This window comes from Anoplophora glabripennis, unplaced genomic scaffold, assembly GCF_000390285.2.
Source record: "Anoplophora glabripennis isolate ALB-LARVAE unplaced genomic scaffold, Agla_2.0 scaffold534, whole genome shotgun sequence".
Classification (NCBI taxonomy): domain Eukaryota; kingdom Metazoa; phylum Arthropoda; class Insecta; order Coleoptera; family Cerambycidae; genus Anoplophora; species Anoplophora glabripennis.
Window position 1 is genome coordinate 276844 of NW_019416610.1, and position 27231 is coordinate 304074.

Sequence of the window (27231 nt, forward strand, 5' to 3'; positions counted from 1 at the left end):
TTTCTGTGTGTATTATATAATATAACACTAATTTTAATATTATCTAACCTAATATGTAAATGTAAACAAAAATTTTTACATTGAAGAAATATACTTTCACAAACTAAGAATTGCGTTGGCGAATTCTTTATTAGATATTAAGGGCCTATTATAAAAGTTAGCGAATGTCCCAGAGTTTTGGGTCCACCCTGCTGCCAATCTAATCGAGTCAAAACTAACCCCTTTCCTAGCTGCGGCCGACGTTGCAGCGTGCCGTGTGCTGTGAGCTGTGAATTTTGATATATCAAGACCACTCTTGCCTAAAATATGTTTTATCCACCTCCCAATGGTTTGTGAGGTAGCTTTGTGAAATGGCTTTTTATATGTGAGAAATAAAAATTTACAAGAGCCCCGTAATTCCTTTGTATTTTCCAAGTATTTTATAAGAGTCCTAGCAACACAAACATCTGGATCAGCATTAAAGAAAGGCAAAACTATAAAAGGTTGACTTCTATTTTTTGCTGAAGTCTTTATCCTACTTGGGATCCTTATCTCGATTCTGTCATCCTGAATTATTATGTTGTTAATATCAATAAGATTTAAGGTTTGAATTCGTTGCCCAGTTGCCAATGCCATCAAGCTAACTAGCTTTTGAGTAAGCATTTCCAAACTGATGTCAGTATTTTTAAATTCTCGTAAATAATTTATAACTATACCGGGGTCCCAAGTATTATCGTATTTAGGCAAAGTTGGTCTTATTCCAAAAACACCCCTAAAAAACCTCTTCAATCTAAAGTCTTGCCCCAAGTCCGGCCCAGCGATCTGTGCAATCGCGGATCTGTAGTTATTAAGAGTACCATATGAAGCCCCTTTTTTGAAATATACAGTTAAAAACTCTAGGACAGCCGGAACTTCAACTTTGAAGGGATTCATATTTTTAGATGAGCAAAACTCCCACCATAATCTTAAAGCAGTATTATATTGTTTTATCGTAGCGGGTGTAATAGAATTTAAACATAAATCTAATGAATCCTTAGGCACCTCTCCTAACAATAGCGCCCTCCTGATAGCCTCCCTGCCACCAGGGTAAGGTTCTGCCAAAGGGGGTGTGGTAACCTATTAAAGGTAAGTAGAAATCTGTTAGGAATAAAAATTAAGGGTTCACCAACTAGTAATGACTTAAAAATAGGATACCATGGTTGGGAGACCCAGAGGGGAACTACCACTATTCCCTCAGCTTTGTCCTCAATTATTTTCTGTAGCATTCTTAAAATCATACAAAAGGGGGGAAATGCATAGAATTTCAGTTTGCTCCAATCCAATGTAAAAGCGTCAACCTTATACGCCTCTGGGTCTCTCTTTATATGATGCTCCTGTTCTCTTTCTGACCAATACCCCAGGGTGTTTTTATCTTTACAACAAACTCCCCAACCTGATCTAGATGCATCGGAAAAAATCTCTAAGTGAAATTTTGACAAACGAATATTATTAGATGAATCTATCTTATCTATGAACCAATTAATATCATAATGCAACTGATCTGCTACTTCCATCAGTGCGTCATAACAACCCTTAGCTTGTTTCAAGGCAACATATTTACAAACTTCTAAGGATTTGATATGAAAAAACCCATACTTTATCGCTGGGCAGGCTGATACCAGCGTTCCAATAAACTCTGCAAAGTCTCTTATTTTACATTTCTTTAACTTTAAAAAATCCTTACAAACTTTAGATATTCTAAGTTGCTTTTCATCTGGTAACGATATTTCCATTGTGCGAGAGTTGTACACAAACCCTAAGAATTTACATATATTGCTGGGTACAAGACTACATTTTGAGTGGTTAATTAAAAACCCTAAATATGTTAGAGTATTTAAAGCCAAATCTGTATTTTTCTTACACTCGTTGTATGATTTTCCCAAAACCAGAAAATCATCCAAATAAACTACTAAAAGTACCCCTCTTTTCCTCAGCATACTAACTACAGGTCTCAAAATTTTTGTGAAAATTCGAGGGGCACAACTTAATCCGAATGGTAGACAATTGTACTCATACGTTACCCCCTCAAATACAAATCTCAAGTATCTCCGATGTGTTTCTCGTACCGGGACCAGATGATAAGCGTCCTTTAAATCTATGCGACACATAAAAAAATCTTTTCCTATAAGACGGCCAACTACCTTGTTATCTTCAATTTTGAAATGTTTGTTTTCCACAAAAGTGTTAAGCTTTTTTAAGTTTAAAATCAATCTGTAGGACCCATCTGGCTTGGGTACAAAAAATATTTTTGATACAAATTGTTTCCTACATTGGTTAACAGCTGATATTGCACCTTTATTTAATAAATCACTTATTAATTTTTTTAAAATTAAAGTTTCTCTTTGAGACCATTTATTTTCAGTGGGCATGATATTTTGTACTGGATTTATAATAAACGGAATCGACAGTCCTTTTATATAAGATATTACTGTCCTATGGATTAACAAACCCTGCCACCTTTGAAAAAAATATTTCAATCGTCCACCCGGTTTTCTCACCTGCAGGTCTACGACCGATGCGTGCGCCTCCTGTCGTTCTGGCTGCTCTGAGAGTAATAGTTCTGCCGAGAGTTCTGTCCTTTTTTGTAAATTGTCCCCTTGCGCGCCGAGGTAGGGTAATAAGACTTCCTGATGGGAGCCGAGATTAGAAGTCCATTCCTCCTGGCTCCTGCTGACCTCTGTGGGAATGAACTTCTGTAGTTTTCCGAAACTGTTTTATTTGCAGACCTATCATAAGAATGCTTCTTTGGTTTCAATTGCTGTCCTGACTTCTCCAGGTCTTTTGTTGTTTTTATTCTTTCTTCAAGGTCATTTCCGAAAAGCAATTTTGAAATTGGAGTACTCACTAGAGTTTCTCTAAGCTCCTTGTTAAGGTTAAGAGCGATAAGTTCTCTTCTGGATCTCGACTCCGAGTGGTGGACATTGGCTAGTAGCCTACTGGCATCACTCAATAGCTGTATATCCTCTTTATTACCTTCTTGTTTATCCAGCATTCTTGTTAAAGCTAAACCTATTGCTGCTAAGCCTGCTGCAATTTGTTGTTGTATCTGAGATAACCTTTCATCTCTACGTATAATGCTATCGGAAACGGCAATCTTCACCTCGGGGTTTATTATGGGTGGTTTAATCAACTTACAGTTTTCCGGAGGCAGATATTTTTCAATCAAAACTTTTTTGGTTTCATCATCCAGGCCACAAGTCAAAATGTTCTCCCACCGGGAAGCTACGTCCGCCTGAATGGGTTTTGCAAAAACATCCTTGGCTGTTCCTTCCTCCCCCAAAATAGACAAGATGTCCTTATCTAGGTTATTTCTTGTCTCATCTGAAAGAAAATGTACCTATTTAGCTGAGCTCTTGATTAGGTTTGACTAAGGAGAAGTTTTATAATTTGAGAGCTAAATACGCTATCCATTTTCACACACAGATATGCGCCCTGCCATCACAAACAGGTAAACAATATATTAGTTTATTCTTTAAATATGTAATATACTGTCTTCCCGAACAGATCATCCATTATCACAAATGGAAAAGCTCGAAATTATCTGTTATCACAAACAGTTACGTAGTCCTAGCATTTTTCCCGATGAACTATTGCATGTACTTACTATTTATATTTCTATTACTTCCACTCGTCCCCGCCGTCACGATAATATCACTATTATCGGTTTCATGTCTTCCAGGTTCAAGTGCCAGCTGTGCGGTGCCACCGCCGCCAGCGGCGCCCTCGGTTTCTTCGCCCGATGAACTTACGGACGTGTACTTTTCCACCTCTCTGGAGGTAGAGCGAGAATGCTCCGTTTCACTTTCACTGGTACTGATCCGGCGTACTTTTCGACCACGACCCTTTCCGTCCTTTTTGATTTTATATTTTTCTTCGAGGCTATCAAGTCTCTTCTCTAGCCTTTTAAACATTTTATAAATGTCCGGCGCATCTACCGACCGACTACGACTTCTTTTTTGTTTCGGCATGTTTACCCTAATAACTGAATTTTACACTCCCGATTTTTATGATTCCCTTGCGATGTGAACGTGTCAGCACAAAAACGAAGACTGAAGGTTATCAACAAGGTCTGGGAATGTGTGCGAGGGGGTCCTATTTTGTTTAGCTTTCAAGATTGTGGACGAGTTAGCCAGAGGCGGAGGTACTACATTTGTCTTTATTTATGAAACGAGGCCGAATATAATCACGGGTATTCAATTCCTGCCAAAGGTTCATGATTATTTATGATACAAGTAGGAAGGAGTGCATAAGAATTTAATCACTGTAGCCTGAATAAAAATTGCTAACAGTTAAAACATACACTAATGCAAACAATTAAAGGGTCAAAAGAATTTCCGAAATTCTTTTGACCCTTTAATTGTTTGCATTAGTGTAGAATATGTTGAATTGTTAATTTTTCGAATAATTCATCCTTCTAATTCTTGGATGTTAGTTCCAAGCGAGTGTATCTGTTAACCTTGAGTGCACCCCACCCCTTCCTATAAGATAGATAGGTTCTTAAGTGCTGTTATCTGTACAGATAGCGCTCACTATTAAATAAAATAAATTGGCTCGTAAATAGAGCCTAGGTTATCAATGACTGGGACCAAAATTAGTCTATTACACCCTCGTCAATGGCCTTAGAATGGATCTACGTCTTCCGTCTGCATGTTTGCATTAACATTCCTCCCATTGTACCCAACCTTACCCAAGCCGATTCCCGCTTTATATACGAGAATTCTCCGATCGCGAGGCGTAAATATTTATCCCGGGAATCCGAAATTAGGGAGGCCTGCGGCGCAATCATTTTTTAAGCGGCGGTAATTTATTGGAGCACTTGTTCAAGCATTTTATCGTGCTCTTGAACTTGCCTCACCCCGAGCAAGAAGCAAGCGTTCAACTCGTCGCATATGGGAGTACCGAGCACTCCGTGGAAGAGGACGCGGAGGCTAAAAATAACCGGCGAATATGTCGTCACTCTTCTCTCCGACTTCTTGAGATTACATTTTTTTTTCGTGGTACGCCGTCTGTTAAAGCGATATTCCGTCGGTCCGTACTGCTGATTTATGGAAATTCATAACTGTTCCTATCTTGCGAGCGGCTTCTTAATTAACGCTAAGGCCGCGTGCACATTGGCACACAAAACCTGCGGAAGATTGTAGCTACAGAGAATGAGACATTTTGTTGTCCGTTAAATAAAATAGCTTAATGATTTTAAATGAGAAACTATGAAACAGTACCTAACAACTTTAACAACAATTCTTGAACTTTAATTCGAAATCCGGAACATTTTCAAAATTGCAAAAATGTTTAAAAAATTTTAAAAAAGTACCTATTTTATTTGAGTTTTTTACTTATATCTTGGAACCTAGGCATTTTGAAAGAATATTGAAGAGGAAAAAAGTTTTAGAATTTAATTTTGCACAATATACTGTAGGTTAAAAATGTTTAAATTTATTGCCGATGTTGCAAAATAGCAATAATTTATGACAAAATGGCAAAATAATTGGATAATTTTTTAAAAATATTTTAATTGTTTCGAGGGCTTTCTAATTCTGGTAAAAAAATTTTTAGGGTTTAACCAAACAACACACCAAATTTCTTTAAAATCGGTTCTATAGTTACTGCAAAATAATTTTTTGAAAAAAATTTTGAAAAAATTTTCAAAATGTTGCACAGCCTCAAATAAAGCATCTACACCGAAGGTAATCCAGAAAAAATTTGCTTGCCCCCTCTCACATCCACCTCAAAACAGATCTGCCCTGGTCTATTACAGGAAATTCGTATATTAGGCTGTAATTTATGTCAGTGCAGTGCTAAGAGAACGATACGTCGTAACATTTAACATAACTACGTCAATAAGGCCAAATAAAAGTATTTCCGTCATCTGGTCCATAATCACGAGCACTTTTAGTGACGTTTCAAATGTATCGACGCTAACAAGAATCGTTTGCGTTTCAACAAGATGATTATCTTAAATTTTCATCTCAAAGGACCACTAGAAAAAAAATATAGCTCGTAATTTAATCGATTGTTGGATATATTTTCGGCATCGAGCAGTTGCGTTGATTTTGTCAACGTTGTTTGTTGACATGGCGTCTGGAAACTGTTAAGGTCGGCGGTAGTTGCAAAAATAGTCCCCCTTGTATTAAAATGGCAGCGAGCCATATTTTAAAATGGCTATTAATAAAAAAAAAACAAATATTCGTATTTTGTAAATTACTGTATCCTTTACCACATATCTAACCCATATGCGACACTCCTTTGATGTGGCGTAAATGCCGCTGTTGACCTCGTCCCTTTAAATTGGATGCTAAACGTTGCCAGATTGGGCAATAAAAATTTATATCTGAAGAAAGTGTTGTCGGTTCGAAATATTGAATAAACATGAACATAAAATACTTACACCTACATTTATCACAATTTTCACTTAATTAATAAAGTGTCTGTCTAAACGGGATGATAAATTAGATAACTAATGTATTAAAGTAAAATTGCTATATATGTATTAAATGTAAAATTACACATATTTAATTTTTCATTTTTTTTATTAGAGGTTTACTAAAATTTTGATTGATAGATTTTATGTAGTAGTAAATTCGCAGAATTACAAGTTATTTTATTAAATAGCTCAGTTAGAGTAAAGAATATAGAAAATATGTCATTTTAGGGATAGTAAACTTCCAAATGGTGTTACACTAGTTATGTAAATTTGAAATCGTTTTATCCATGCATTATTAATTCTGGGCGTCCACATTTTTCTATCGACATTTAAAAGAACAATTTATATTATAAAAATTGAATTTTTAAACAATTTTTATAAGAAATTTAAATTTATCTATATAAAAAGTACTTAATAATTATACAATTAATTGTTCTTCTTTAGGAAAGCGAAAAAAATGTATGTTTTTATTTTCTTTCTTGCATTTCCGATACTGATTTAGACATTCTTTGCAACTGCAAATAATTGTTAATAAAAACGCCAAAGTTTTAAAAATAAATAACTATAAATCCACTGTAAACAACTTTTTAAAACACTCCAATACAGCTAACGGCAACAATGTTTACAAAATGGCTATTATATGATTTAACGTAACGTCACTAACAGAAACCACGCGGAGATAAAATATGTTCGGAAGTATTCAGGCTTCATCGGTAATGTATTTAATTCGCAGATAAAAACCGTTCATAGGAGCAGCATCATTTTATGGGCAAAATAATCAAACATTCTATTTTACTCTACAAAATTTATATATCCTTAAAGTTTTGTATTTCATATTTATTCTGTTTATTGCCGAAATAATAGTAAACCTGAAAATATCATCTTACGTTGTCACACAGCTGTTCTGTTTGGAAATACGCATGCGTTCAGTCCCTTTAACTTGGATGTATCTCCATTCGTGTTGCACGAAGTAGCCTTATCTCTCTCAGTGTCGCATATGGGTTAGATATGTGCCTTTACTTACTGTTTCTTGTATTGTCTTGAGTTCATTATTAGTTTGGCGCGATTCCAGATAGAACCGTTGTACTTTTTCATTACGAAAACGTACAAATCCCTACGTGGATACAAAACGGATAGGTTGGCAGGAGAAAGGCTACAAATTTTTCTAATTTACATGTCGCCTTTTTTTATAGGTCACCTATCATAATGTAAACAAACTCGTAATGTGTTATTTTAACCATCACAAGTTTCTTTTGAAAATATTTACTTTAGGCTATAAAGTATACAGTCAACTCGGTTTGTTATGGCGCAGTGATACATTTTTAGACATAAACTGTGAATTGAACAGCAACCTAAATATGACACCGGTGGTAAAAGATATATTATCTTTAACGTTTCACAATGTAACGTGTTCTCTAATTGATCCATTACAAAATATTACAGACAATGCAATTCGTTAAAATTGTTTGGTAAAGACGGGGGAAAAGAACCAAATCAGTTTTATAAAAACTTACAATGGTTAATCTATGCTCGGAACTATACTGTTCCTTCCTTTCTATTCTATTTCGTGTTGACGCGGTCGTTACGGAAATTAGTAAAAAAATCGTCTGGACGTATAGACAGAGTGGTTCCATAGTGATTCGTGTATGGTAACTAATCAACAGGAATGCAAGTTGTGTTTACTATAAATTCATCATAACAATTTCACGATATGAATTTTCAATGTCGGCGTGAGCCAAGGAAAACAACCACGCTCAGTGGATTCACTGAGGTATAACAGTTTAAAATTTAAAAGCAACATGTATTAGGTTTCCGTTGGAAAGTTTCTATAGGATTTATAATATTAATTAATAAAACAAGAGAAAAATAGAAAGCAGTGTTTGTTTCATTGATTTCAACATATTTAATTCCAGTAAAAATCAGTGTACCTATATGATAATTTAAATATCAGTTAATCCACTAGATTTTATATCATTTTAGCTTGTACAGGGTGATTCACTATATTTTGACCCTCCCCCTTTAACTTTTTTGTTTTTAGAGGTATAAAAAATGTGAAATACAAAAGTTTCACGATTTTTTATGATGCTTTCGAAAATTATAGAAAAACAAGAACAAATGGAGTTCAATCCATGATAACTTTGTTAATTTAAATGGAACACCCTGTATATTTTTACATATTTGCATAGAGTATTGTATTAAGTAGACTGACTTATCCCACAGCAAAGGTGTAATGCTCTAGTTGGACTAATAAATATATCTATCTATATGTATCTACTATGTGCCTGTCTAGAACGTTCCCTGTTGAGCATAGTCATATAGGGTTTGTTGGGTCCATCTCTAATAATAAGCGAGATACTATTAAAAAACGAAGAGAAGGTTTTTTATTAAGAAAATAAGATATCTCGCAATTGGTAGATCTCTTTCAGGCATTTCTGCCTTTTTTCCAATTACGTAGGGCTTTAGATTTATTTGTATATTTTGACATTTCGGACATTGATATGGTCCAAAACGCGTATAGGTATTTTAACAAAATCTCACTAATTAGGATGTGAGAGGCCGTGACAGTGACGGGTAACGTCATGACAATATTGTTATTGTTTGACAGCTTGTACTATTATTTAATTGAAATGGGTTACTCAAAAGTAGAAAATTGAAGTATTATGTGAATTAAAATAGAGTAAGTAAAGTTTTTCTCCATACTCTATTTTTCCTAATATCTATTTCAATTTTCTACTTCTGTGTAACCCATTTTAATTAAACAACGATACAAACTGTCAATCAATAACAATGTTATCATGGCATTACTACTTGTCACTGTCACGACCTACTATATAACATTGTCCATGAGTAATTATTAGGTCTCGCACGGCCTAATTAGTGAAATTTAGTTAGAATACCTATACACATTTTGGACCATGTCAATGTCCGATAGATGTCAAAATATATTACAACTAAATCTGTAAATCCTTACGTAATTGGAAAAAAGGTAAAAATGCCTGAGAGAGGTCGAATAATTACAATATGTCTTATTTTCTTAATAAAATACCTTCTCTTCGTTTTTCAATAGTATCTCGCTTCTTGATAGAGGTAGACCCAACAAACCCTATATGGCTATGCTCGACAGGGAACGTTCCATCCAAATATGTAAAAATATACAGGGTGTTCTCTTTAAAATAACGAAGTTAACATCCGCGGCCATTTTGTTTGAACTTCATTTGTTTTTCTATTATCATTTTCAAAAACTTCATAAAGAATCGTGCAACTTCTGTATTTGACATTTTATTTATAACTCTAAAAACAAAATATTTAAAGGAGGGGGGGGTCAAAATATAGTGAATCATCGTGTACATTAACAAAACTTATATTGCATTGTAAGCGTTTGGATACGTACTTGTTATGCAACAAGATATTTGCTTTTTGATAAAGTGCTTTATGATAAATGTGTTGGTTGTTTAAAAATGTCTCAATGAACGATAATTTCCTAAGTATTAACTTATCTTTTCCATATATTTACTTCCATATATTTTTTTCTATATAATTTGTCCAATTTGCAGTATTACAATCTTGTTTCAACATCTCTTATGTATCCTGTATACAAGGTGTTTTGTTACGAATAGGCCATACTGTAATGTTTCTGAAGTCAAAATAGCCTAATCTAATTCAACTTCAAAAAAGTAAATAATCTGTTTACTCACCTGATTTTTACAACATATGACATATTTGAATTCTTGTGGCTAATCTTCGAGTACTAGGATCCTCCTCCACGGCGTTTCAAATTTCTAGTTCTAAGTTTCCACTGTCTGAGTCTGATATCGTCTTTTTGCAACAGCATCATTTTTTCCTGACAGAAAGTAGGCTCTAACTATATAAACTCTTTCTTGGTTTGTATAAATTTTTTTTCGTAATACATTCAAAAACTTAAAAATGAAACAAAAATACTAACCTCCACTAAACACTGAAATAATTAACTTTATAATGTTTATTATGGGGCAAAGTCGAAATTTAATATTTTCTTAAAGCTAGCGATTGATTGAGTATGGACTTGGACATTTCCGAAATTCTTTCAAACCGCCAAGGAAGGGTGTGTTGCAAGGTATCCTTCATTATCCCCATTTAAGTCTATCTGTTGATCGGGTCGCTGAAGTCGATAAATTACAGAACTAACATCGTCACGCATTTAATTTTCATATCTCGAGCGCGATGAACATCATAATTTACAGACCCGCGAATATGGGTGACTAATCCCTCTGGGCATGGGGTTTAATTTTAGAAAGGAGCCCTCCGCGTATTGGAACCGTCATCGGTCGGATCCATCGGCCTCTGTCCGCAAAAACCGTTTCTTCCCATCGGTGATTTATTTATATCTTCGATAAAAACCCGGCGTACGCGTAAGGATAGGAGCCGACCGCCATAAACCTGCCCGGGAAGCCGTCTACTCCATATTAGGCAGGACGTAACATTGTTTTCCGTCCCCTTGGCGCGTTTCTAGCTCTAAGTCAGTGTTCTGCATTTCTGATGGCTTGTCGTGTAAAAGTCGTTGCCGTCGAGCCGGCAGAACCGACTAACAGTGGCTGCGTTGTTATGTAACAAGCGCTGCGTGGGTAGGTTGAATGGTGAGCTTTGTTTTGGAGAAATGCATAGCCCACGGAGTGTGCACTTCGAAGGTAAGCTTGCACTGTTTGTTCTGGCCGATTGTGGTGGTGGTGGTGGTGGTAGTTGTCATTCAGTCGTAAAGTCGAGCCGGCGAAGCAAGAAGAGCGCCAGAAGAAAGGGCCCTAGCCGGCAGGGCCCAGCCAGGACAAAAGGAGGTCCCACAAAGCGCCTACACCGGCCGCATTTGCGGTCGGGGTAGACGACGGATGGGGCCCACCTACGAAGGCTGTCCAGGCCTACACGAGATGAGGCAGGATAAAGAGGGATAATCCCCCTCGATCCCAAATCATTGAGGCCAATTTCTAGCCATAGAATAATGGCGCGCAGTCGTAAATTCATAATAAACAGAAGAAACCTATAAACAATAAAAGTAACAACGGGGGAAAGTAATTCCTTCTGAGATCTATGCGAGGTGTTCTTTGAAAGGAAGCGCTGATGGTGGAATTTATTCAAATCTCGTTTAAGAGGAACACAAAAATTAAGAGAATAAACCGATAGACGATACGCTCCACAAAAATTGTTCAATGTGTTAATAAACATGCTTCCAAACAACGGTCAAAACTCTTGACACCAAAAATCAGATGCTTAATAAAAGTTGGCCTATTTTAAAAACACCCTGTATAGGGCGATTCATTGATGTTGCGAAAAGAGGTGGAGATTTCTTACAAAAAAAATGAAAAGAGTTTCTGTAAACACTTGATGTTTTGACGCTTGTATTTTTATGTTTCTAAGTGTTTTTTTTTGCGAAATGCTCTTTTTTTACATCATTTTTATCCCTTATCACCACGACAACACCATACCGTGAACACATAATTGACAATTAATTATTTATATAGTCCAAAATAGAACGGAAAAATTTACCTGATTATTCCTTGAGTCAAAGTAAGAAAATTACTTCGTTTCAGGGAAACAGGATGTTCGGTATGTGTAACGTTATTTTTGATAACCCACAGGACTTATGTGATACTGTTCTAAACGTTGGTTGTTCTATAGTTAATTAATGCCACAAAATTCTATGATTAAAACAAACAATTCTTCCAATGATAATCGGCCACATTTATCGGAATATTACACAAACCGGACATAAACAGTAGGTCGTGTAATAAAATTACCCAGTACGGCAGCTGTAATAGTGAATTTCTTCCCGCAATTTCGTTTCACTGTTGCTCCTTCACAGGATGCATTGAAAAACGTTTAATGAATTCTTAGTTTGATTTACATAGCACGAACGAGATATTTTTAAAGTTGTACGTATGTGATGTTTTTTTTTTTGGTTATTTGTTTTATTGCGGCTGATAAATTTTCCTTTGGCAATAGATGACCGATGCCGATGCTGATGTCGATATATAAAATCCATTTCAAAAGAACAGGGTCGCTTGTACGGTTCATAAAACTTGGCAAAAAACGAGTACAATTATATTCCGTTACACAGCAACATTCCGTATGTTCAGAGCGCCAATTTAATATAAAAATGTATCTGTAGTAAAGTATTAAAAATCGTATCGTACGGTTTTTATTAAATCTGATAGCGAATGACTACAAATTATGAATCTATTCAAAAAATACATCACAAAAATTATATTCCATCAATATTAACGCACATTTAAAATTTTTTGAACGAATTGTTGTGACGTAAAACCCCTTTTTACATATAATTATATGTATTATACACGAAATGGACGTTTTAAAAATTCACCCTAAATTATCGACACACGTAAAGCGTCCCCATTTGAAGTAAATCTCATTTATCCCACAGATCTCATCCATCTACGTCCCCTATTATATAATTAAACACATCTCCCACGTGTAAACATTATGGATCAGTTCGATTTTCCCCGTTTCCGTTAATAAAGATATATGCGTGTAAATGCACGTCATCCAGTGGCGTACGTACACCGGATAAGTGAAACAAATCGTAGTAGACAAAAATAGTGGCCCAACAAAAAATAAGTCACAACAGCTTTAGAATACAAAAACGTAACCAAAGGGAACTTGAAAATAATTCCCCATTCTGCGAACTTTCCTTGATCGGACTATAACTTCGGGCGAAAATTTCTTCTCTGCGCCACTGACCCAACGCCCCGATTCCTTTCGAAAATAAACGCATTTTCGATATCTATCTTGTTCCACCCGCGTGACAGCTCTATATATCCGAAACGTCTATTAAAGAGGCTAGGTAGATGGCAATTCGGAGTATCGCTTGTTTGTAATGAAAACAGGCTAATTTCAGTACGGGTTAATGATCCGTGTACTGTTAATTTACACAAACGCCGGTGCGTAGCTAGACCAGCTAATGGAAAACATGCGATATGCTCTGTCGTTAACGCAGAAAGTTTGTGGCGGAGCTTGAGATACGAGATATCCAAGTCCGTAGAAACTTTTTAGCTTCTAGAAACTAATAGTGTTTTGTTTTGACTAACAGAAAAGAGAAATTTTAAAATTCCTAATAATTTATTCCAAGCATATCTATTTTTGTTAAATTAAGTAATTTAAAGACCCAGTAGTTGGTCTCCGCACCGACAGATTGTAATACCGAAAAAAGATTTAAAAAAAGTTGTAAGGAAACGCCAGAGACGTGCAGAAACTCTAAAAACAGTTTCTCCTTAAAGACCTCGGTATTTTTAACTAGACAGACACATGTTTCGACGGAGAAAAAAGCAACTAAATAAACAAAAACCGCTGCTGTCGTACGAACAGCCAGTGTCTGGATTAAACGAAGGATAATGTCGTGTTGGGAGATGAAGGCGGTCCTTCTGCTGGGCTTATTTAATGATTTAATGCAGTTTTTGACCCGAGTTTATGCTTGCACTATTTCGATGTAACATCAACAAACCGTAAACCGTTTATACCGGCCCATGTGTTTATGGCGTGTCGTCGCTCCATATTAAAAATGCCATAAAAGTGCAATAATAATTAACGTTATATGCGCCGGGTAATTATTTTCTTAACAATGTTATTTGATGTTGATGTCGAAACGACTTGTGAGAAACTGTGCAAATACCAGGTTTTCTGCATCAAGTAGGCGATGGATTGCGTCCAGTTCGAAGCAGATTCGAGAAAAACGACAAAATATGTGGATATAGTAAGGACACATTATTTGTACATCTCGCATTCTCGCGCATATTCAATCCATCAAACATGCCGGTCAATATTCGAACGTTTCTCGTGATTTTCTTGAGATTTCTACCATTCTGTACAATCTCGTCAACCTTATTAAAGTATCAGTACTCTGATACCTGCATATTGTTTCGCTGTACAGGCGTAGTGATATAACATATGATCCAACCCTGTAATAAATCCTCTTGCTGAACACTGTAACAAATTAAACATGATCACCGCTTGTTCATTAGCAGGTATACTCGTACACCATTATTGTTTTAATTCGCTTCGTCATCTGTTGTTTGAATTAGTCCAATAGATCAGGGAGGATCTGTCGAAATATCCCACTTCTTGGATATAAGAGGGGGCAAGCTAATTTTTGCTGGAATATCTTCAGTACAATTCACATAATAAAAGTGTAGATCCCAAGTTCTGGGCGAGGTCCGGAACATTTTCAAAATTGCAAAAATGTTTAAAAAATTTTTAAAAATACCTAGTTTTTAACTTATATTTTGTAATAAAACAACACAAATTTCATTAAAATTGGTTAAATAGTTTTCGCAAAATAATTTCTTGAAAAAAAAGTTCGAATTTTCAAAATGTACAGCCTCAAATAAAGCATCTAGATATTTGAAAATTTTTTCACATAGAAACGACCGCTCAACCTTTGAAATGGTTTTTGAAAAATTGAAATCGGTTGATTAGAACGGCCACAGTAAATTTTTTAAGTTAACACGCTTTTTTTATTTTTAAACAATTACATTACATTTACAGTTTTAAAGTACTCCCATTTAAAGCCATCTTCGTCAACAAACTGCAATAGCTAGCTCTATAAAAACCTCATTCATTTCACCCTAAAGTACCATGGTGTTATGTTTTTCACCTATCTTTCAAAGATATACATACACTACAAAGCATGGCTTGTTCACTTCATGTTCGCCTATTGTGTTTATTCTCTTTGAAACCTCATCTACATCAACGTGATGTGAAATCGCGTACAACCCATTAAGTAACTCCACACAAACATTACATATTCACCGTGTTCTCAAACAAAAGGCTCGAAGGGCTATGCCCGAATAAAAAAACCTACCGGCCGCACTAATCAGAGACTTTTAAAGGAGATAATTCAAGACACGGATCCGTAGGTAGAGACGTCCGCCGATTGTATTTTGGTTTATTGTTTCTCGTGAGCTCGCGTCGGTAGTAGTAGGTGTCCGTATTATGCACTTCCCACTTTGTTTTGTCACTCCAACTGCCTTTTTTGACGCCGCGCCGTCCCGTCACTTTACCCGGCTATCGCTTAAAGTACCGGTAAACAACGAGCACGGTTGTGCAAGAGTCGCGATAGTGGGTTTCCCTCATTTGAATTCGATTATCGACGGCATAGCCTTAATCGAGTCCAATATTAGGTACTATAAAACTAGACGAACTGTCCCGTTTGATTTTCTTAAACTTTAATTAAAATTTGTTGCATTTTTAAGGTGTTCTGATGAAAATTTTTTAGTCCGCGAAAAATACAGTAGTTTTCAAACATTTCAGATTCATCGTGTCCTCGTAGAACAACTTCAAAAGCTTTACAAAATACAGTTAATGATTTTGGACATGTTTTTTAGTAAAAATTGTAATTTAGTTGGATGAGCCGCCCCTGAGTGTTTACATTCTGTTGATAAATTACCCATTATTGTTAGTTGAAGACTAAATGTCTAATTATCACTTTTTAATGACCCATTAAAATCATATCAAAGAAAATCGCCATGGGAACAAATTTTTGTCCTTCAGTGTTTGATTCTCTATATTTTATCTTTCATAAACCGAACGTACTCAAGTTAGACACATGTTTGTGTGATGTCACCCTATTAATTTGACTGCTCCCGATATAACTAATTGAAAAATTAAAAATAAAAGAAAAAATTCGCATAAACAGACAGTCAGTTCCCTTGAAATTAATTTTACGTTTGCCGTAAACACTTTGACCAACTTCACTATGAAAATCTTACACAATCTGCTCAAATAGTGCTTGGCAGGGGTTCAAGGCTTAAAATACGGCTGTGGGTTTATAATAATAACACGACACATCTTATGCTTCTGGCAACATTGGTCAAATATCCGTTTGGGACGGTTTTTCAGCTTTGTCTTTTTGCAATTTTATTTATACGGAATGTTTTCTGTGTAACACATGAAAGAATATCCGAAAATTGTGAAATAAACTCTTAATATTATTATTTTTTTTTGTAACAAGCATGATAGGACTAAACCATTATTAAAAAAGTACTTTCTCTAAATGTTTTGTTACACAATAGAATTTTTTATAGTACAGAACATATGACGTACCATTATGGATGTAGGTAAACTAAATAAAAATAACAAGACAAGTTTACAAGTTGATTTTTATCTAACATTTACGACGTCGTGCTTACTCTAGACCAGACGATGCAAAGGCAACTAATTTGTGTGCGATGTGTACTTTATTATTGTTTTTCTGAACCGAATATGAAATATTTTATTAATATTTTTATGTCGGGGAAAAGTAATAAGGAAAAAAAGTGCATACATTAGTTGAGTGCTGGTTTGTCAGCATACTTAGTTGTTCAATACATATTGCAATAAATTTTTGTTTGATTTGAGAAGTAATTGCCAATATGTTACATACAAGTGGAGCTAGATATAAATACACACTGATGACCTAAAAAGATAGTACTATACGAGTATATAGCACATACCAGATTATAGATATGGCTTCGAGTATAAATAAATTGTCTCCTTGTATTGCTTAACCGTATGCAATTTTTCTAAAAATTATGCCAACGTTTACAGCACAGTTAAAATAAGCCTTTGAAGTACTGGACATGGGTCTAGGTATTTTTTATTTCGTTTTGTAAAGTTATTGGAAATTGTTGACGTTGAAAAAAATAGAACCTACCGATATCTTGACTTGACTCCTGTTTACCATTTTATTCATGTATGTATTTGTGTACGTCTGGACCATGTGTTGTTAAATATTTATATCACATCTTTAAAGAATACTGTTTAGTCTATAATATGTTGTTTGTTGTTAGTTATTGCCAAAACTCCAGTCATACGCGTAAAGCATTTGGCAAATCTAACGTTCCGATATTTTGCACATTATTTTAAGAACTTTTATTTGAATAACGTGACCTGTCTACTTAACTAGCTTACTTTTGCTGCTGTAAAAGCAGGGCAGTGCGCCAAGTCGGCAGAAATAAATTTTATTGCGTTGCATTTTTGAAGAATCGCCCGAAATACAATAAAATATACTCGTCGTTGGTTATCACATAAACCTCCTTATCATTTTAACTGCCAATTATTGTAATAATGGAGTATTTCGATTTTAGATATAGTTAATTGCATTAAAAAATCTTACTAGCCACAATGTTTACACAAGTGTGATAACCAAAACTGCCTTATTTTAAATTCTGTGCAGTTTTGAATTTAAAATACAGGACCTGGTGCAACAACAAACATATTTATTGTAAAGGATGATACCGTTATATATAAACACAAGTGTTTACCATGTCCCGATGACATTATCTGTAATATTAAATTCCCAGGTTCGATTTTGTGGCCGTAAATGCCCAGATGGAATTGACAGGGCCCAGGATTTGTTTTTTCCGAGAATTGTTCGACGATTCTGTGAGCCGTAAAAGTTGTGTGTTGTTGTTTATAAAGGAGAATAGGTACCGGTATCACTATTGGTTGTAAAACTATAAATAACCCATTCATGTTTCTAGCTTCATGACCGCTGAGTTTATATTCTAATGCTGTATACACAAACCACTCACCCGGGGATACGGTCTTTCTCAAGGCGGACGTTTCAGAAATAGTAATGCGAACGAGTTTCATGCGGTTTTTTTTTATAAACTTGGAGAGAATATTTTAATGCTAATAAACATTTCCAATAAGCAAACGGTACTTACAGTTAGTAATAATCAAAGCGATTAAAACTTATTGAGGACCTCTGGAACGGTTATGGCCGCTTTTCTGTCGTAAACAGAAAAATTACTAGTTCAATTTCAGTTTTCATATAAATATTAACTGTGAAGTAACTGATTACAAGCTACTCGACCCTTTAGGGTAGGCAACCAATATTGCACGATTGGTAAGGTCAACTAACAATCCCTAAATCTCAGTGGAGTCGTTGAAGTAGTTAGATGTGATTAAATAAAATAGTTTTTGTCATTAATTAACTGTGAAGCTTGTTAATGAACAATGAAAACAAAAAATCACCATGTAATAGTTTTTTTCTCATAGATAACGCGAAGGAAGTTACTGTTTTCAACAAAATGACTGGTCACGTGGCTTGTAGTCATTTATGAATACTCTGTACTAGCCTGATTTATGTATACAGGGTGTTAGAAGTTTGATTGCCATAATTTTAACAGACGATAGAATACATTAATAATCTTTGGGTACTTTATTTACATATTTTTCAAATTCATAATAAGATTAAAAATTAAGTTCCTGTTTTAAGAGACTCATAATTACTAAAATTCGAGCTAAAATTTGAGTACAACACTATCTTCGTACTAGAAAATCGGTACATTTTATTTTATCTATTAAAAAACTGAAAAACAATTGTCTTGAAATTTACTAAATGTTTCACAATAATAGTTGTTTACATTTTTTCCGTAGGACAAGTTTGCCGCGAGCACACGTGTTGTCACGTTGTGATGAAGCTCCAGAATATTAATACTCGCTGTATTTTGAAAACTGTTAACCTTACGCCCCTGTAATATACAATTTTTTTGTTCATTTATGATTAGGTACTCTATCTCATGCTGAAATAATGGCAGTCAAACTTCTTACACCCTGTATTTACATACGCTTGCTTGCTCATGCAATCTTTCTTGATAATATATTTTTAGCTGAAAACTGTTGCGTCAATGCCAATATAAGGGAAATACTATTCTCGCTGTAAACTTGTTTTGCTGCATAAATACCGAAGACAATGTTGCCAATGCTTGCTTCACGAATTAAAACAATACCAGGTATATTTCAAAATACTCGTGATTTGTCTAATCCTGAATGTTATTGTAATATGAAGCTCACGTCTTTTACGGTAAACATAGACGTAGGGGTGCACCGGAAAAAGGAATTTGTGTTGATGTTTTACTTTCCGAGAAAACTAAACAGTTATTTTAAAATTAATTGAAGTTTCACTTGCAGCTCTGTTAGAAAGTAAGGCGCTTTGGTTAATTGTAACAATTGTACTCGCACTAATACCAGTTGTTAAGGATCTGGATCACGAACGGAACAACACTTTTTTTGTTATACTTAACAGTCGTTGTAGAATTTTAAGAAACAGGAAGAAGTTGATACACGACAGTGCAGTACTTGTCATTTGCCAAAATTATACTTTAATCAGAACTGTGATAAAATTTGTACACCAAAACTTCTTGAAACATTTTTGTTAAAAATTGTTTTGGTCGAGTGTTAAAATTCAATACTGGTCAAAAAAAGAGGTCCAAATGTTACTAAATTACTGTTACACGAGCTGATCATTTTACGGACCGATCAGTTTTATTAGGCTGTTTCGAAGAACAACACCTACGCCTTTGCAGGGGGACAAAACCTCACCCACTGGAAAAATGGCTTTACGGCTTATAGGTCAGTTTTTCATTTGGTCACGTACGGGCATTGTGTCGAGAAGCATATAAATATGAAATTGCAAAATAGCCTTGTAAAAATATCTGGCCTGTTTGTGTGCGCCTTGTTTCGCTTCGACCAAATAAAAGTCTGAAATGCCATTCGTGTGTGGAATACTACTTAGGCCAGCAGCGGGCCCTCGAATTATACGTTAGGTTATCAATTCCAGTCTTAAAGCATGCACTTTTTTTTAATTATTGAAAATTATACATTTTACCTCGATAAATGTGCGAACGGAGAATTAAAAATATGTATATATCCCTAGATGTTAGTAATTTAAAAAAAATTACCTTCACTACACCGGAAACAAAGCATTCAGACTTGTTAATATCAAATTAAGTAACAAATAATTAAAAAATTATACTTACGAAGATTTGTTTTTTTTTTTCTTTATTTAACGTCGCTTAGCCGAATAAGGCTCGAGCAGCTGGCCTATGTCGAGAGTCGCCTGTCTAAATGCGTTTTCAATGTATCGAAACCTGCAAAAAGGATTTTGCTCCGAAGCGGCCGTAAATTATTCGAGATAAATCACCCGGATAATTGTGTTTGTCCTGCGACATTCGAATCCGATACTAAAAGGCGTTTCATGGATGTTATGACTGGCTATGTAGTTTACGAGGCAAAATTAAGCTGTCCTTATTGTTGGTTCTCTAAAATGTTAGTCTCGAGATATGCTGCCATCATTCTACCTACCCAATGGGAGGTTACAATTTTTCCCTTTTTTTGCCATCGGGGAATATATATTGACAGACAAATTCACCCCTACCCTGTGTGTTTTAGAAAACTTCAACTCATAACGGTCCAACTTACGACAATATCATTCCGATCGAACCACTCCTGCGCCCAGCGGTCACTATCGAACATTTTGTACACTGAAAATTTGTACCCCCGTATACAAATATCTAATTTCCAAGGGGTACAAGTAATTTTAAACTTTGTATCTAATTAACATTAGTTTACTGAAGTATTATAAATTGTGGTTATTTTTTATTAACATGCAGACCAAACTTACCTCTACGGGTTTCCCCGAACGCATTTTTGTCTCAGTTTACACGAACAAATGTTATGTTTTCTCTTTTAAACATGATAAAACGCTGTTTCGAATGTATACAAAAAATAATTTTAGATGTGTCACGTTCATTTTGAATTATACGTAGAATATATCCTACGAGTACATTTATTTCCATATAAGCAACTAGAAAGTGAAATCTTTTGTATGTTCTCTATCGAGACGCAAATTAAAGTCATGCCATTATTACTAATTAACAAAAGGCTAAAAGTCCGTTAAAGCCCAACAATAATGTCCGCAACAAGCTTACGCTAACACCTAAATTCACACCAACCCACTGAAACCGAAACCACGGCATATTATAGCAATTTCTTTATATGCTGTGACGAATAACAGCAAGCACTGATTTTTCCTTGCGATAGTACCTACGAGTTTATGATTAATAATTACAGAACCGGCGTCTCAAATACAATCAACTGCATATTTTTTATTGTAAAACTTTTATTGGAGTGATTTTTTGTGAAACGCATCTGAAAGTTACGCTGTACTTTCGAATCTACCCCGTGTATTTATATTATTAGGTACGCACGAAGCGTTTGGGTACTCCTTTATTTTCAAGCAATCAATTTATGTTTCCTCGTTATCTGTCGATAAGTGAATTGGATATCCTCAAGAAATGAGCGCAGATTGTCTGAGAGAAACTATTTTTGGCGACGTGCTCTTCGTGCGGTTATTAGGCATGGTTATTTTTAAACCGTAGAGATTTCTACTAGACGCTTTTTTATAAAAATATTTTTACATCCATACAAACGCGTGAGAGTAATTTTCGCCTCTATATGGTACTAGTTGCGTATCACATTTTGACGTGCGTCACCTGCTCGTTGGACAGTGATAGTATAATATTTTTTATTAGATCGTTACTAAATCGTTATAAGTAAGTAAAAAATACACAGAATAAAAGCCTAAATTTGTGTATTTGTAGAGGTTGAGCGTCATATTGTTTAAAACAAAAGAAAAAAAATAATAATTGCTCTTTTTCCAGTTTTTTCTTTCTTTCCGAAAATAATTGTTTTACATCGCAAAATTTGCGGTGAAAAAAAATGTGCAAAATTTTCAGCATTAAATAAAAAGAACGAATTTGACTGAAATTGGATGAAACTGCAGGAAAAGATAACTGTTTTAGGGTGCTCAACAAATACTCGCAATCCGGACCCCCAATCTCAAAATGGCGGCCTATTGCAAAATTATAATGTCGAAAACGCGAGCGCGTATATCTTCTGCCCAAATCAAGGTATCGAAATTTGGTAAAAAAAGATCGAAAGGTAATTACATTATCTCGCGTCTGAGTAAATTTCAGATTTTTAAGTTAATAAAAAATTTATTAACAAAAAAAACAAAAAAACCGGTAACTAGGGTCCTTATGACCGAAATTTTTTAATATACAGATTTCAAACCAATTGCAACATGAATTAAGAAAAAAAAAGCATCTCGATCCGACCAATAGGAGCCGAAAAAATTTGTTTTTTCTTAAACGGTATTTTGGCTGTTCTATTTAATATTTTGTAACAAACTTGGCCTCGTTGTAAAGTAAAACACTTCCTTTATACGCTGAATGGATTCGACCAAGGAGTGACCGTTCGATGTGGGCCCGATTTTTGAAAAAGAAACCTAATTCGCCCGGACTACGATGCGAGTGTATTTCTAATTCGCTTCGAGCGAGTCGCGATTTCTGAATGCCCTTAAAACGTATCCCATTTACTATTAACCCCATTCCGAAGCGCTGGCTTCTTATCCTCAAACTCCTAAAATAGCATAGAAGCAAAATACGTGATTCGTGTAACAACAAGGATTAGAATATCCCTGGGAGGCGGCGTGAGCGCACCGTCTTTATGATTGTGGGGGGGGGAGATGAACGATACGTTATTTATCGTTGGGTTAAGGTATACGGTACTTGAAAAAGTAATAAAAATGGTCAAGATGCCGGTAAAATATAATTTTGAATACCCTGTCCTACCCAGCGTAGATATTACTGTCGGTCTTGTCATTTTCTGAGGTGAAATTTGATATAAAGCTATATTTTTTTTTATTACTACACTCCAGAAACTCATTTGTATTTCGGAAAGTATTATTTTCAATTTCTTTCTAGGATATTTAATTTTGGAACGAAAAAATGTTAATTGAATTTCGGAATTCATCAAAAACGATTTTATTTGTTCACTTCTAGGTGATTTTTCTAATAAAAGCAATGATACAAGTTGTTAAAAAAGTATTCATAATTTCACAAAACGGTTGCTACATAGACTCTGAATAAATATTTGTCGTTAAAATTTGCCCGAGCGATTATAGGTGCATCCCGTATAACAGACCTTTTGGGTGAGTTGGGATTTTCGCGATGCTGTTCCTTATCGCTTTATGGAGATTAATGGAAACCATCCCACGCTTATATGGGAGATGCAACATCCAAACGCAGCAGACCGACTACATATGGTCGCCGACCGGAAATGTGTAGTCGGTCCCATAGGAATGATCATCAGCCGAACAACACTTATTCACCATTACCCGGCACATGTACATAATACTTGGTATAACAATGCACGTCCGATGGGGCACTCCCCTCTAACTGTATCACCGGCCGTTGTTCTTTTAATATTTCTCCAATGCAGCGTGTGCAAATAAACGTAATAAACGAGAAATGATTTTTTTAGCAGATTTACAGCGAAGTACTTATTTTGTAGGTGGATGTTTCTCTATTTCTTATACTATTCTGGTGTATTACGCTTTAAATCAAATAAGTAGTCGGGTTAAAATTAATTTTATAATTCTTGTTGTAAACCGGGCAATTAGCCTGATAAGTTGTATCAGTGCGTTGTCAGCGTTGCTGGTGTTACTTTTTTAAATGAACTCTTGGAGATTAAGGGAATTAAAAGATTTCAACTGTGTCATGTGATATAAAAATCAGATGAGTAAACATTATTTCTGTCTATTTCATTTATCATTATTTATTTCTCTTTTAGTTTTCTGTTAGATTGTTAATAACCTTTCCTTGACGTTTGAGGCATAAAGTCACGTGACTGAAAACGTGATGTAAAAAAAAACCCTCCATATCTTTTTAACCGTTGAAAATATCAAAAAACTTGCCCTAGCGTCCTCTAGAAAATCGTCCGACGATTCCAGCAAACCAAATCGCATCTTCTTCCGTTCATCAATTATTTTACGTATCGTTAAACTTAGCGCCACCAATATAGGAACACCTTGTATATTAATTGCTTCGCTATCGCACGTTCGAAGAAAACCGCATCTGCGGCGTCTTTAAATACAATAATAGTTCCCGGAATATCCGCTAAACTCTAACGCCCCATTAAAACTCACTGCAATAAAAACGCATTCGAACAAGACGGGACTGTGTGTATGCGCGCTTATGCGCGCTATAACCGTTCTCTGAACGACATTCAAATTCGATTTTCTCCATTAACATTAAGATAGACGCCAGACGCGTTGCTCCTAAAACGCCACATGACCGGGAAACGTCGATAAGCGCGGCATCTTGAGAGAATGAGGTAATAGCGCTCTTAAAAGAATTATCGCCCTAGTAGCGGACCACCGGCCGACATCCCGCACGCCCATAAAGATTATTCTTTAGCGGCGAAACTGCCTACGCGGACGAGAGCTTATCGAACGGTTGTAGCTCATCCTCGGCCTGTCGACTAATTAGCGTACCCAAACTTCGTCGTGTATTTACTCGTACCTACAATTCAAATGATGAGGAACTTTTTGTCTTTCTTCTTCTCTTCCAAAATATTAATCAGCGTCTGCCACACAAGATCTACATAATAACGGTTTTAGGAAACGACTAATACACTTTTATCTGAAGACGCCCAGAAAGCACACTTCCTCTGCAGAGCCCTCTTGAAAAATATTTGTAAACCACGCCCGTAGGAGGCACGCCGTTAACACGGCATACCATCGGTAGCATAATAATGAGTTTGGCGAGCACGATCTTCTACTTAGAGAGCATTGTTGTTGGGTCCCACAGACCCACCGTGGCATTGTCTGCGCGATCTGTCCGACTCCGACAGGCGCCCATTGTACGATCAGAACTGACGTATCGTAAAAACGCAAATAAGCTCGTCGGACTGAATAACTTTATTGGCAGTTCGATTATGCCCCCTACCGCCCGTGCCGAATTTTACGGAAGAAAGTGAACACGTCTTGACGATTCTATTTGTATGCGGAGAGGGTCTTCGGCGATTTAATGACGAATAAGGCCACCGAGGTAATTGGGTACACGCGAAATTACAAGAAAGCTTTCGCGACGCGGTTTTGGGACGGGCTTGAGGAAAATCGGCCGCGTACGTTAAATTTCCTTTTAAGCGGTAGACTGGCACCAGTTAATTACTAGAATTATTCTTTTTATTTGTCGCGTTAAAACAAATTCTTGATGTTTCGTAACGGCTTCTTCATCAGAAATCAAAGTCGTATGCTTTTTGACTGATATGATTTTTATTAAATTCAACTTTACCACATTGAATTGCGACTTTTCTATACAGGACACGGACAACGCCAAATTCCAACAGCAATAATTCTAAATCAAATACCGAAGAAAGGTTGGGTGTTAACCATATTCCCCTGCCATCCGTTCCATATCCTTCGCGTCGCCATCAAAGAAATGCGTTTACATAATATTAAACACCTCATTGTTTTCCTCGACATAATGTGCCTACGGCCACTCCCTACTTTAAAGAGCTAATTGGCGTGATAAGATCAACCAAGTCGCGGCGCGGCTTCACTATACGCTCTTGTAACATAACAATCCGCAAAGCTATTCAGGAAATGATATTAGTAAGAGCGGTTAACGGAGTTGCATCATTTTTTGGGGAACGTTTTCATTGAATTCGTTTTCGCTACATGTCGAGCGGAAGGAATCAATGAGGTTCCTGTTTGTGTGTTCCGAATCTGCGATCTTATCTTGGAGTTTATATAATCTATAAATTAATCGCTTTGAAACAGAATCGACAGAGCGGTGATGTAATTATTAGTCCAAGCATCTAAAAAACGATAAGAGATACGGAGTGGCTCAAATTAGAAAAAAGTTGTGTTTGTTATATCTCACAAGATGCCGTTTAAAAAGTTTTAAAATTCCGGGTAGTTCCGGAGATGTCCGGAAAAAACCGAAATTTTGCAAAATCGTTTAATTTTTTTTCTGGCTTTATTTGAAAACGTATTTTAAAAGAAATTGCATATTTACATTACCACTTTTTCGCTCTATCCAAAGGCGTTAACATTTTTGCAATCTGACGTTTTGTCTACGAGGGGGCATCATCAGGTTATTTTTTTAAATACGTCGCCGCTATTTTTATGACAAAATCTAAAGTCATTTTTAATTCTGAATTTATTACTATTGTAATCGCTTAAAAAGGTTTTTAGCTTGGTTTAAGTTTAAAATTTTCCCTGAGTACAGCTCTGAACGCTTTCAAAATGTCTATTGGGGGAAGTCGTAACAGTATAAAAGTCAATACAGCACAAAATATCCAACAATTTTTTATAATCAATAATTTAAAAAAGTTGCATCTAATTAAAAAATAATACGAATTTGTGAAATGTTTTATTAGTATATTGCTAATAGTAGTAAAAAAAATTGAGTTTCTTCTTCTTTAAACTCAATCCAATATGACGAACATGAACAAAAAAAATTGCAAAGTTGTAAAAAACGGTTTTTCTTAAAAAACTATAGCTCCCATCGAAAAATATTAAATGAGAAAGTTGTAGGTTTTAAAAAGATCTATCTAAGATCTAAGAGAGTTTTATAAGTATCGATTGCATATTACTTTTCGAGATATATCGAATAAACCGTAAAAAATCGGGTTTTCTATAACTCGTTTACATTTACGTTCCCACATTTGTTATTTACTGTATGTATAACGGCGGCAAGCCAAAAAAGACTTTTTTGAAAAATTAAAAAATATAATTTATTTTTCGAGCTACATATATCGATTTTTCGAAAAAAGAGGCGCTCTCTAAAATTGGCTACCTAGAACTTATTTATTATTTTTTTCGAAGTAATAATTTATGCAAGCACATCTCTAGAATGCTTGAACTATGTCACTTTTAGATTTTAGATGTGCAAGAAGTAGGGGATTTCAAAAACATCATTTTCCTTATAGACCTGGGCTGATCTGTCGAAATATCTCACTTTTTTTATGTAAAAGGGGGCAAGCTAATTTTTGTTGGAATACGTTTAGTATAACACACATAATAAATGTGTAGATCCCTAGATCTGGGCGAGGTCCGGAACATTTTCAAAATTGCAAAAATGTTTAAAACGTTTTAAAAAATACCTAGTTTATCTGAGTTTTTTACTTATATCTTG

General features: G+C 35.5%; 1 protein-coding gene across 5 annotated transcripts in view; it reads left to right on the forward strand.

The window, feature by feature from the left end:
- LOC108913314 overlaps positions 1 to 27231 on the forward strand; it is an 89809-nt gene that overhangs the window by 11414 nt on the left and 51164 nt on the right. The window lies entirely within an intron of this gene.